General features: G+C 40.1%; 1 long non-coding RNA gene across 2 annotated transcripts in view; it reads right to left on the bottom strand.

Moving 5' to 3' along the window:
• The window catches only part of LOC131900080 (uncharacterized), a 30,106-nt gene extending 17,213 nt beyond the window's left edge, over positions 1–12,893 (bottom strand). For both annotated transcript variants that reach the window (XR_009376165.1, XR_009376166.1), the window contains exons 1-2: positions 12,801–12,893; positions 12,205–12,278 (exon numbers count right to left, since the gene is read on the bottom strand). This is a non-coding gene — a long non-coding RNA (uncharacterized LOC131900080). The remainder of the gene's footprint in view (positions 1–12,204; positions 12,279–12,800) is intronic.
• Between the last annotated feature and the right edge of the window lie 1,076 nt (positions 12,894–13,969).

Genomic DNA, 13,969 nt, shown 5'->3' with positions numbered 1-13,969 from the left:
TCAACTCAGCAGAGGTTATAGACAAACCAAAACATGAAGATAAAGTAGGAGGAAAAGTGTTGGGGAGAAGGGAGCCTGAGGATTGGGAGAGGGAAAAGAGAGGAGACTATGAGTGGTGGTGGTGAATATGACGAAGTACATCACATACGTGTGTGGCCTTGTCGAATGAAAATACATTTTTTAAAATGAAGGTTGAAATATGGGAGGAGCAAAAATACAAATCATTGAGGAATCTGAATGGTCAAAAGTCAAGGCCAATGGGAAAGTGGAGAAATACTGGTTTAAGTGATAGAAATGAAAACTATCCAATGCAGTGAGTGCAGGGCAGTCTTGAGTGTGTGGGTTTGGGTATCTAAGGCAAAGGTTGCCATGACTGATGGACACAACCAAGTTCTCTCTACAATGAGGTCTAAGGGTATGTGGTCCTACGGCCATTCATATGCTGACAAGGCCAGGTCTGGAGCTTGTTCCTAGCAGTGGCCACAACAGACAACTATTTATCCAGGAGCCAATAAGCTCCAGAATCCTGATAGAGAGAGATAAGGAATCTGGGAAGAATGACTGATAACAAACTTATCACTCACCTTGGCACAAGATTTAATTTGACACAAGAAAAATTAAATACAAATGTTTCATTACTAGCACCTGCTCTGATAATTGAAATCTGCCGGTATCAATTCACCTGAGGCAACCTGGGTGTATCTTCACTAAAGTGCCTTTAAATAGCTAATGTTTTAATTAGATGAGCATCAACTGCTGGTGAACATTGCATATAGCTTGTGCAAAAGTTAATTTAATTAACTGAGAAGCTGAGTTGCCTTCTGCCCCTTAAGATTCCATAAAACAAAGTCTGAAACATGGTCTTGGGTACAGAAGATAATCCTAGGAAACAGGAGTAAGAAAATGGAGTAATGAATATATGATTAAGATACACACATCATGGACAAATACAGTTCAGTCTCTCTTGAGACATTCTAAAGAACCATATAAAGTGGGCCTGATCATTGTCCTTCTGAAGACTTCTCACCACCACCCCTGACCCTGACTCCAGGGACAATTCAGGTCATACTAGAGAAGTTAGGTATTATATTCCTGTCACTGTTGGGCATGCATTTAGACACTAAATCAATTCCCTATTCTGAGCAGCAATTTTTGGTCTTGCTCTTAGTCCAATTAGCCAGTGTGTCTGGATTCCATGGGAGATCTTCCAGCTTCCTTGATTACAGAGGAGACCCCTGGAGATTATTCTAGACTGTGTGTTTCTTTGTCTCCATCATTCACCTATTCTTGTTCACTTCACATGTTCTATTATTTTGTTGAAATCTTTCGTGTTCTGAAGGAGAAGTGACTATTTAGATCCTTTGCCTATATTTTAATTGAGTTTTTTGTCTTTTTATGATTGAGTGGAAAGAATCCTTCATTCATTACAGAGTCTAGTCTCTTATCCAACATAAGTGGAGTTTCAAATTAATTTTTGTGTGTATGTGCATAGTTACCACAGCACCATTTGTCAAAAAGACCACTCTTCCAAGCAATTTGGCTTGGTGAAAATATATTCACTGGGAGCCAGAGAGATGGCTCAGCAGTTAAGAGCACTGGCTGCTCTTGGCAAGGATCCAAATTTGGTTTCCAGCACTCACATAGTGGCTTACAGCCTTCAGTAACCCCAGTTCCAGGGGATCTAACACACTCTACTCAATTCTGAGGGCACCAGGCACTCATGTGGTACACATACATATATGCAGGGAAAACACACACATTAAGTCCATAAATATTTTTAAGAAAATATATTGACTATCAAATGTGAGGGTTTACTTTTAAACTCTTTATTCCATTCCTCTGACCCATGCCTTCATACAATGTCAATCTTTATGCCACTATCACAAAGTCTTTATGACCATAATTTTTTAGTAAGTTTTAAAACTGCAAGGGTGGGGTTGGGATACAGCTTAGTGGTAGAGAGCTTGTCTAGCATGTACAAGGCCCTGAGTTCAATACACAGGACTCAAAAGTTGGTAAGGCTGAGTTCTACAGATTTATTCTGTTAGTGATTGTTTTAAATAGACTATTTTGGATTCCCCACAGTCCCACAGTTAAATTTGGAGCTTAACTTTTCTTTATAGCTTAACTTTGTAACTCACTCCATGAAGGCATAGAGCATAACATCTGGACATGAATGTTGGAAATTATACACTTGTTTGGGGGGTTTTGTTGTTTTGTTTTGTTTGAGACAGGGTTTCTTTGGGTAGTCTTGGCTGTCCTGGAACTCACTCTGTAGATGAGACTGGCCTTGAACTCAGAGATCTGCCTGCCTCTGCCTCCCAAATGCTGGGACTAAACCCATGTGCCATCACACTCAGCTATACACTTGTTTATAAATACTACTAATGTGTGTTGTGACACTCTATGGTGTTGTTACCCAGAATGTGATGCATGAAAACAATGGAAATTTCTAAATTTTTGAAACACAGAAGTTTCAAATAATAACATTCAATAAACTATGTTCCCTAAAATAACTTTGTGGTCCAGGGGTGGTGCCATAGCTTGAGTGTGGAGTTCAGAGGACAATTAATCCTTGCCTTTTCACCTTCTTTAAGACAGTCTTCACAGACACACATGCTTCTGGAGATTCACCTTTCTCCACCTCCATTTTCTGTGGGCAGTCGGGGATTACAGATGCTTAAGCTACTGTATCTTACTGTTGCGCAGGTTCTGGCCACTTGAATTCAAGTCATCAGGTCCGAGTGGGAAGCACTTTTATGTACTGAGCCATCTCACCAACTGGATTTGATGTTCTTTCTCAACTCCTTTGTCAAAGACACTAAAGTCCAGCCGAGGAGCTCTCACATGGGGTCTCCCCACACCATAAAAATGCGTGTGTGTTCATCCAATGTTTGTTCAAAGTATAACGCATATTATGGGAACCCCTTGTATATGCAATTCCTCTTCGTTGTGAAACATCTTAAGTATCTGTACTAATCACTTTTATCTAACCCAGATAAAGTATTTCTTAATTGTGGAAAGGTGGCTCCCTTGCGTACTACTCAGGTTGTTTTTGCCAACGTCATCCAAGTTACCACATCCACTGATCCATTTTCCTTTGCTTCATCTAAGCTCTACGCTTCCTTAGACACAGTGGTCTACTACCCACGTTGAGAACTCAGTGTTTGAGCTTCTCTGGGATTCTACTATCCGCATCTCCTACACTTGAGCACCTGACTTGTGGTGTGTCCATTACTAGCCTTTCTCCACCACACCCCCAGGTCACACTGTGGGATATCCTCATCTTGCTTCTGGGTTTCACAACCTATAAATTCCGTCTCTAGGACTTTTATCTTAATTGCCCCATTGTGACCTATATATATTTTTTAAGTTCAATCCAATTAATCAAATTCGTGGACATATAGCAAAATAATAAAAATATTTCCTCCTGTAAAATTAATAGTGTTACTTGCTACATGTAGACAGATCATCAGTACACTTGGAATTTATTTTATATGCAGTGTAAGTTAGAGATAAAATAATCTACATATTAGATATTGATATTTAATTGATCCATTTTAATTGACCACAGTGTTAAGGTTTTATTGCTGTGACAAAACGCCATGATCAAAAAGCAAGTCAGGGAGGAAAGGGTTTATATGGCTTACACTTCAGCATTGCTGAACTCAAACAGGGCAGGATCCTGAGTAGACAGGAGCTGAGCAGAGGTCATGGAGAGGAGCTGCTTACTGTCTTGCTTCCCATGGCTTGCTCAGCCCACCTTATAGAACCCAGGACCAACAGGGATGGTACCACCCACCACGAGCTGGGCCCTCCCCTATTGATCACTAATTGAGAAAATGCCTTACAACTGGATCTCATGGAGGCATTTCCTCAGCTGAAGCTTCTTCCTCTCTGATGATTCTAGTTTGTGTCAAGTTGACACACAAAACCAGCCAGTATGCCGCACAGTAAAACATTTTCATGTAAAGTATCCACATTGTGTGTGTGTGTGTGTGTGTGTGTGTGTGTGTGTGTGTGTGTGCTTGGGTCTTCTATCCCATTCCTTTGATCTATTTGTCTATTTTGTGATAGTTCAACATAGTGTGAATCACTGTAGGCTTATAAAATGCTATGCTACCTTACAGAACAGAGTTTTGTTTTCTGTATGTATTTTTTTTTGTTTGTTTTTTGTTTTTTGTTTTTTCGAGACAGGGTTTCTCTGTGTAGCTTTGCGCCTTTTCCTGGAACTCACTTGGTAACCCAGGCTGGCCTTGAACTCACAGAGATCCACCTGGCTCTGCCTGCCTCCCGAGTGCTGAGATTAAAGGTGTGCACCACCAACGCCCAGCTGTATGTAATTTGTGATTTCATACTTTTTTTTAATCTAAATTTAAATCATCTTGTCAATTTCTACAAGCACACATATATGTGCTGGTATGTTAATTACAATTGACTTAATTACATTTAGGAGAAAAGTGATACTTTAAAATGTTTATATTGCAATATGTGCATAATTAGGATTTTTATTTGTTTTTGAGGTACTGGGGATTAAACCTGGAACATTGCACAAGTGCTCTACCACTGACCTGTATCCCCAGCCTTGAATAATTGGGCCTTCATTTTAATTAACTTTTCTCAATGCTTTATGGTTTTTGACAGAATGCTCTAGTGTCCCTTTTGCTAGATTTATTCTAAGATATATTGTGGCTCTAATTTTTAAAAAATATCGACAAAATTTTGATTTTGTACTTGTTTGTTACTGGTTCATACAAATATTTCTAGATTGGGTTTTCTAATATTTTGTTTAGGAGGTTTGCCCATATGTTCATGGATGAGAGTGACCTATAATTTTCTTCAATATAATATCCTTAATTTTAAGATACTCTTTGATTTATGAATGACTTGAGACATTCCCCCTCTTTCCATATTGTGTAAATATTTGTGCAGGATTAGTATAATTTCTTTCCTTAAATATTTGGAAGAATTCGCTAGTGAAGTCATTTAGAAAGGTTTTAAACTATAGGTTCAATTTCGTTAATAGATACAACACTTTTCAGATTTCTAGGCCTTCTGTTAAAGACTTTTTACTATGAATCTGTCATTCTTAGCTAAATTTCAAAAAATGTTGGCAAGTCTGATAATCTCAGAATTTAGGAGGCTAAGTCAGGAGAATCTTGAGTTTGGGGCTAGCTGGGTCTATATAGCAAGACCCTCTCTGCTCACTTTTACACACACATACACAAATCAAAACTTGGAATACTGATGTTCATACTATCCTCTTAAGATTATTTTATTGTCTGCATTTTTATTCCCTAATATGAGTATTTTGTGTTTTCTCATATTGTTAGAAATCAATTGAAATCAGGAAAAAATTGTAAAATTTATCATATCTCAAAGAAACAACTTTTGCCTTATGTGGATTCTCTGCACTGTAATTTGCATTGTGTTGTTGTTTGTATGTTTGTTTTATGAATTGCTTTTCTTTCTGACTGAATTTCACTCATTCTTTGTGATGGTTGCTTAGCTCAGTATATCCAACCTTCCTTTTTCTCCAAAAGATGTATCTAAGACCACACCTTTCCGTCTAACCACCATTTTTTGGGTGAATATCACAATTTTAACATAAAATATTTTTCCTATCATTTCTTTTTTAATTAAAATTATTACAAAATATTCAAATATACACAAAAAATAAAGACTAGCAATAGAGTTGTAGCTCAATGATTATGTTCTTAGTGTGATCAAATTTGTAATTTTGAAAAATCACTATAGCTACAGTATAAAGACGAAAACAATTGTGTTTGGTTTTGAGAAAGGATCTTACTACAGAGACCAGGTTGGCCTTGATCTCAGATATGTCTTCTACTTGCCTTGGACTTCTGAGTGTTGAGATCAAAGGCATGTGCTACCACTAAGCCCAACAAAAGCATTTATAACACCGTAGTGTATCTAGGTAAATCAGTTAACAAGAATGTGAGACTGAAGAACAGAGTCAGAGCTCGGGGCACCATTTGAGACTGGTGTTATGTCCAGCATTTCTTGGAGAAGCTTCTTACTGTAGAGGGCAGTCGTTAACGCAGGAACTTAACTGGCCAAAGTGACGAGAATAAGTGAGGCTGGATAAGTGGTCCTAAATGGGACAGCTATATCACCTCCTCCAAGGCTCAGGGAAATCATGGGAGAGGAAGCAGAGAGAATGTGAGAGCAGAAGGATGTCTTTTGGACGTGACATGACAAGGGTTTCTGTGTCGGACCATAAAGGTATTAGTCATCTTTCTGCCACTGTGACAAACTCCCTGGCAAAAATCAACATAAAGAACAGGTTTATTCTGGCATGGTTCAGAGGTTTGTGTTCATAGTCACCTGCTTTGGTGGCTTTTAGGCCTATGGTGAGACAGTATGTCATGGCAGACGTGTGCGGAGAAAAGTTGCTCACTTCACAGAAGCCAGGAAGCAGATAGAGAGGGATATGACCTACTTCCTCCAACCAGGCCCTACCTCCTCAAGTCATTAACACCTCCAAACAACACAGTAACTTACTAATCCATAAATAGAATCTTCCACATTGTCCATCTTTCAAGGGCCCTGCCAATGGAGGTGAACCTTAGTTTGGAGGGCAGAGTTCACGTTCAGCTGGTTGGAATGGACCATAGAGTTTTCTGGTGGACTCAAAGGAAGATAGAGAGACACAGAGAAGAAGAAGGAGGGGCTTGGAAAGATTCAAGGGTTTTTGATCTGGGAAACATGGAGAGTAGGGTCCGCTGACCATTCTTCTACTGTTCTTTGGATTTATCAGGTTTTTATCTCTATTTCTGACTTTCAAGTTTTTTAGTAATACTAGAACAATTGAGGTAAACACATTAGCCTAGTTAGAAGAAGTGGGTCCTGGGGGGCACTTTGGGGGTAGATCCCCCTGTTCGCTTGCTTCCTGGTTGTCATGGAGGCGAGCAGCCAACACCTTTCCCTCATGATGTCATGCCACGATATTCTGCCTCATCCCAGTCCCAAAGCTGTTGTGGAATAATCTTTTTGTACTCTGTGGAGAAGTGTCCCTCTGACTGGTTTAATAAAAAGCTGAATGGCTAATAGCTAGTCAGGATTTCCAGGCACAGAGGATGCTGGGAAGAAGGCAAGAAATGCGGAGCAAGCAGGATGGCAATATGAAGATGAGGTAATAATGCCATGAGGCAGAAAGTAAATTAATAGAAATGGGTTAATTTAAGTGATAAGAGCTCGTTAGAAATAGGCCTAAGCTATTGGCTGAGCTTTCATAATTAATAAGTCTCTGTGACATTATTGGGGAGCCAATGGTCCTGATGAAGAAGTCCGATGACACAAAGCAATGGAACCGGTCAAGCATAGACTAAATCTCTGAAACCATAGGCCAAAATCATTCTTCTCTTAAGTTCTTTGTCATGGGTATTTCTCATACTGCCGACAAGCTAACTAGTACAATGCAAAGAAGAACATAGTGTAACAGGGAGAGAAACATTGCCCAGAAGGTGAGGAACCTGTAATATACAGTACACTGGTAAGTTGTCACGTGTTGTTTGAGCTTGCTCAGCTGGTTCAGGCCCAAAGGCCTTCCCAAGCATTACCAGCACCAAACCTGATCTTTTAACAGTGTTTTCCCCAGGGACTCAGGCTTGATGTTAATCTACCCATATTTGCCTCCAAGAGATATGGTGCAGTCTATTTGTTTGTTTGTTTTTTCTTTGTATCTGCTTTTACTTGTTTTAATACTTTACAGATCTGGTTTACACATTGGCCTAAGTAATTTGGGTCTGCCAAAGCCTCTTCTACTTTACAAAGATCATTACCTAACACAGAACTCACCAAAGCCACTAAGGCTTCAGTCCAGTCCCGAGGTCCCTGATAAATCCACCTCTTTCTCAACTTCAGAAATAAAAAAAAGTCTCATCTGGACCAGTGAACTGGGCATCAACCATATCTTAGAAAACTATGTAACACTTTCCACGGGCTCCACATTTTTGGATCTTGTCAAAGGATTAATCTGCATAGGGCTCTTTAGCACAGATTTAACTTTGGTTGAACTTTGGTTGACTTTTGTTATTGTATCTCTATTTTTTTCTTATATCTTGATAATTTTGAGAAACAGCCATGCAGAATTTCAGTGTCATCTTCTCGTACACAAGGAGATACCCACTGGACACCTATCTTGGCCTTAGATGCATTTCCTACTATACTTAGTAGTGGCCATGCAAACTCTGTGGCAGCCTGATTCCACTCTCTGGTACCATGGAGGGAAAGGTAGTCATACTAGTATTTCCCATCACAGACTTCCCACCCAGGCTTTCCCCCTGGGTAGAGGACTCAGGCTTGGTTGTATGTCTCAGGACCTGTTGTAGGGTCTATGGAACTGATGACATAATAAAAAATGAACATTATCTCAGAGAACAGAGGGAAAGATAGCCACATCAGGATCATCTACCCCCAGTCCCTCAGATGCTCCACCCTCAGGCTGCTCAGCTTCGGTTTCTTGCCTTGCTACCCATAGTCAGGATTGTGTAGTCACTCTGCCCCAACTCATCTTTAGTTCTCTGTCTGTCCATGTTCAGGCAATAGGAAACCAACAGACCAAAGTGTGGATACAACAAAAACCCAACTTGATGAACCAATGTGTTCTATTGGGATTGTTTACAGGAATATGGGTAAGAGGCTACCTATAGGAGCAGAAATGACTTTCAGCTTGTATGAGAGTATCTCTCAGAAGTTCTTGCTGCTTATATATGCTTCAGGAGAAAGGGATCTAATGAATGTGGTCAGTTTGGGGGACTTAGTAAAGCCTTTGAGTTGATAACTTCCTGTGCTTAATGAGCTTCTCTGCAGGATGGACACTCCCCTTAGAATATCCTGCTGTTTTATATACTTTAGGAACATCCTGTGTCTTAAGGCACTCCAAGATAGATGGTTTTATCTTAGAGTAAACTGCTACACAGTATCCCCTCCCTTTGAATACTAACTATTGAAACAATAAATGCTCAAGAAATTGGAATTTCTCCAGGAATCTCACACTGGGAGAATGAAAGGTCTAGTGTCAACCAGTGGGGCAAACTTGTTGGCAGAAAGAAGTCACACACAGTCCCGACAATTGCTAGATCACCTTTCAAGAGAGACTAGAACCAAGAAAGTGAAGCTGGGTGGGACCTCACTTTGAAAAGGACTACTTAGTAATTCACATCTTTTGCCTTCTATTTTGATCCTCATGCCAGGACCCTAAGGATGACTTGGGGACATCACTGAACCTCTTTGTTCCTATCCCCAATGTTTTCACCTTGAAGAAATGTGCATTTGTTGATTTTCACTATAAATTTATTTGTTTAATTGGTCTATTGAGGATGGGTGACTGAGACTACCTTACTGGGGATGCCAGAGTCTACTCTCTGGCCATAGTTACCTGGCACCTCCACCAGGGACCTAAAAGCAATAGGCTCAGCAACTGTGCACAAGAACCTAAAACCATGAGCCAAAATAATGCTCCCCCCTTTACAACTTAACTGTTTTTAATACTTCATTATGATGATGGAAAGCTCACAAATTTACAAGGTCATAGGGCATGTATTAGACTCAACTTTAATAGATAATACTGGATTCTCTTCCAAAACCGTTATACCAGTGTTATACTCTGCCCCCTAGCAATAGCATACTCTAACTGAAGGACATTTAACTTGATATTTTTATGATCCTGCTTGTTATTTGGTTTGTAAAAGATGTAACATTCCTATAAGGGAGACTTAGATTGTTTGGAGACAGTGTGGGTTTAGGAATGCAGACTCTATTATGTGAGTCTTGCCTAAATTATTCAACTTCTCTTTACTTCAGTGTCTTAGTTAGGATTCTATTGCTGTGAGAAGACAGTATGACCATGGCAACTCTTATAAGGAAAACATTTAATTGGGGGCTCACTGACAGTTTCAAGTTTCAGTCCATTATCATCATGGCGGAGAGCAAGGTGGCATGCAGGTAGATGTGTTGCTGGAGAAATAGCTGAGAGTCCTACATCTCACAGGCAACAGGAAGTCAACTAAGACATTGGGCGGTATCCTGAGCATAGGTAAACCTCAAAGTCCCCTCCCACAGTGCCACATTTCCTCCAACAAGGCCATACCCACTCCAACAAAGAAACATCTCCTAATAGTGCCACTCCCTATGAGATTATGGGGGTTAATTACATGCAAACTACCACACTCAGTTTCCTTACAGTTTTTATGATTACATGAGCTCACATAAAAAGCACTGTAATTATACCCAGTATATGGTTAATGTTTTGCCTAATCATATCTAATAAAGTATGCCTGTGGTCAAGGTCATTATCATCATTTTATGAGAATGTATAATGATAGATGAGAATGGTAAGACTAGCTCAGGATTTTGCTGACTTGAATATTATACCAAGGCTTCAACTTACCTTGGAGGAAGGATCCAGAATACCTGAACTTACAGATACTGAACTCAGACTGTCTCTGGATTGAGTGAGAAAGCTGGATGTTTGCTTTCTTTGATGTGTGTGTGTGTGTGTGTGTGTGTGTGTGTGTGTGTGTGTGTGTTATTTGCTTGGTTATACATGTGTGTGCATGCACATGTATTCAGAGGCTAGAGGTCAACCTCAGATGTCATTCCTCAGAAAGCCATCCACCTTGTGTTTTGAGTCAGGGTTTCCCATTGGCCTGGTGAGGCTGCCAGAAATGATTACCTAATTTGTTTCAGTATAATAAAAACTCAGGAGTCAGAATTTGAGATAAGGACCTCAAAAATTCAAGGAAAGTGGAGAAATTGGCTGACACTCTCTCCACATTTTTCCAGAACTACCAGCCCAGGAAATTCCCCAGAACTCCTCTCTCCTCTTTTCCTCTCTAAATGCCCACCAAAGTCCTCCAAGAACTTTATGGTTACTCCTAGTCAGCCAATTGCTGACTCGTCCTTTGATTCAAGGTTGTTTTGTTGGCAAAACATTGCAACATTTCCCCCTTTTAGTCTAAATAAAGAGGGAAGGTTTTAACTCTCAAGAATGCAAAACAATATACAATAAGAACAATTATCAAGTAAGAAATACATTCACAATGTCCAATCCATCAATATTTGGCAAATTCAGAAAAAATACTCTATTATCTATCTTATCTTGGTGAGTCCAAAACTTTGTACATAATTTACTTTTTCTATCAGAACTAAGGAAAACTATAACTAAAACTAATCTTTAACCCCATCAGAGACCTGAGAAGGATATACTATTACCTGAGTAAACAGGAAGTGCAGAGTAAGCAACTTCCAAAACTAAGAAATGATAGAGACATATGGCTGCCTGGACAGTCACCCCAAGGTTCCTCTATAATGTTGGAGCATCCATCTTTGGCCTATAGACCTAGAATATGTGACAGACTTTTTTGTGAAACAGGAATTTTTAAGAACTCTCCTACCTTCACTTGGCAAAGTTTGGTGCTATTTTCTTTTGTGTCCTGCTTGTCCATTTTGGACAGCATACTGTCAGCAGTCAAGACAAAGGCAGTTTCTTGCCCACATGGCTAGTTTTTCCACATTGAAATCAAACTCTATGTGGAGGTTTTTTGATGCCTGTCATCATTTTTTGAAGTAAATTGGTGTTGCCAGTAGCAGATGTGTCTCACTGTCATAAAAAGTCTTAGGTTATTAAAACATTAAAATATCATATTCTGTAGGTCTCTGAAGTGTTTGAAGACCATCTATTTAAAATACATCTCTGATTGACCTTAAAAATATATCTAAAAAAAAAATATATCTAACATGACTATAAGTTTGATTGTTATAGATGACTAATTATTAACCTGTATTTCTTTATTATCCTAAATAGTTTTCAAGGACTAGAACTTTAATTACATTTTAAAATGAGATGCATAGGTATAATAACTTAAACAAGAAATATACAAATATATAATACAGTTTAACAAAAATAACCTTAAATTTGTACCAATATACAAAAATCTATACCAATGTAAAATATTTGAGACTAGTAGTTGCTTTTTTAGTTTGAAAGTAGCTATAATAATCTACCCTTTTATCCTATCATTTCTATATCGCCCTTTTTCTTTTCAGAATGAGATCCCTGAGTCTAATTTCCTTTTTGTAGTTTCCTCCTTGACTATGACTAGTAACAACTTGTTTATGGGGTAACAAACCCCATAAACAATGACAAACCATCAAATGACCAAAATCCACCCATCCTACCTCTTGGGAATGTGGGTCTCATGTTCTTAAAATTACTTCATGTTGTCTGGGGGTGACATCATCTTTAGGGGACCCTGAAAATTGAGATAAAGATCAAGTTCTGGGAAAGCTAGCTGTTGTCCAGTCTTGGTGTAATGGCAGAGTACAAGGCTTTCCTGAAGTCCTGACTGGAGTAGTTAGTCTATGAGGCTGAACCATCTTAGCTAACTGCTTTGAAGTTGTTTCGAGCAGCTTGTAGCCCAAAGCTGATCTTTGAATGGTGTTTGTCAGCTTAGTGGTATTACCACAATCCAGGTTGATTCATTGTTGTGGGGCCTCAAGATCCTTTTGGAGACTACAGGCTCACTGTTAGGAATGGTCATGGTTCACTGCAGGAAACAGATAATAATTATGAGGACATTATTGCAATACCAGCTAAGTTGTTTATACTCTTGTTTATTTTTTCCTTTTGCAAGCCATTCATAGTAGCACTGAACAGGGTCCTAACTCCCTGCATTGTTATATTCCTGATTCTTAACATGGGGAAGATTCTCTACTCCCCACTTTTTTTTTAAAAAAAATCTATTTCCCCATTTAAAAATTCCCCAGCATCTTACTACATCTGAAGACAATGACAGCATAGGCAGAGATGCGCACAGGGGTGAGGTGGAGAGCCAGCTGTCACCTGTAGTGGCTACATGGTGTGCATGTGGGGGCAGTGGGGTGCTCAGGCAACCAGACTAGCTTTATGAGCATTGAGGTCACAGTGGGCTGCTGTTGTGCTACATAGGCCTCGCTGAGGGCACCTGCAGCTGCTTGCATGTTGGGTGTGTGGCAGGGTCCCCCAGCTGTGCTAATTGCACACTTGGGCTGGAGGACAATGTGGCTGTTCACCTGCCAGGCAGGGGGGGGCATGAGCTGTCTGAAGAGCTTATGTAAGGAAACCAGTAGGAAAAATTCACACAGCTGGGATGCAGCATAAGATAGGACCCCTGTCTGCTTGCAGAGGTGCGATGGCTGATTGGGAGTGTACTCCATTGGCTATTGCTGCATTGCAAGACTGGGCACAGCCAGGTCCCTGAGTTGTTTGCAGTGGTCACAGCAGCAGTAAGAACCCATGCCCTGAGCCAAGTTTCATGGTGGATGAGCTGGCATGGGTTGGCAGTCTGGGGAGGGAGGCCTACATGGCAGGAAGTCAGCGTATGGCCAGCAGTGGGGTGGCTAACCCTAGCAGTGTTTTGTGTCCAGGGGTGGGCAGCAGCTGAATGTTGCTGTAGATAGACTGACTGTAATGGAAAAACCCAGGACACAGAAAAACAGGTGCAGAGGGCCTGTGAAAAAGGAGACAAAGCCAGTCACTGCAGCAGTGGTGGTGGTATGGAGGGTTCACAGCCTTGGCATGGTTTAATAATGCCACATGTTGGGTATCATATGAGGCTGCCAGATGTAATGATTGCCTGATTTGTTTCAGTATAATAAAAACTCAAGAGTCAGAAATTGAGATAAAGACCTGAAAAATCCAAGGAAAGTGAAGTGATTGGCTGACCTTCTTCAAAATTTTCCCAAACTACCAGCCCTGGGAATTCTCTGGAACTTCTCCTTTCTCCCTTCCTATCCTCTCTAGCCACTATCCTAAGTCCTCCAAGAACTTTATGGCTAATCCTCATCAGCCAATTGCTGACTCTGTCCTTTGATTCAAGGTTGCTTTATTGGCACAGTGGGTTGTCTATACAGGCAATTCTCCTACAACAGCTGGGAACTCCCTGATTTGGTGAGGCTAACTATC

The sequence above is a fragment of the Peromyscus eremicus genome, chromosome 1, assembly GCF_949786415.1.
Source record: "Peromyscus eremicus chromosome 1, PerEre_H2_v1, whole genome shotgun sequence".
Lineage (NCBI taxonomy): Eukaryota > Metazoa > Chordata > Mammalia > Rodentia > Cricetidae > Peromyscus > Peromyscus eremicus.
Note: the sequence above shows the minus strand (reverse complement) of the source record. Positions and strands in the feature narration are given on the sequence as shown.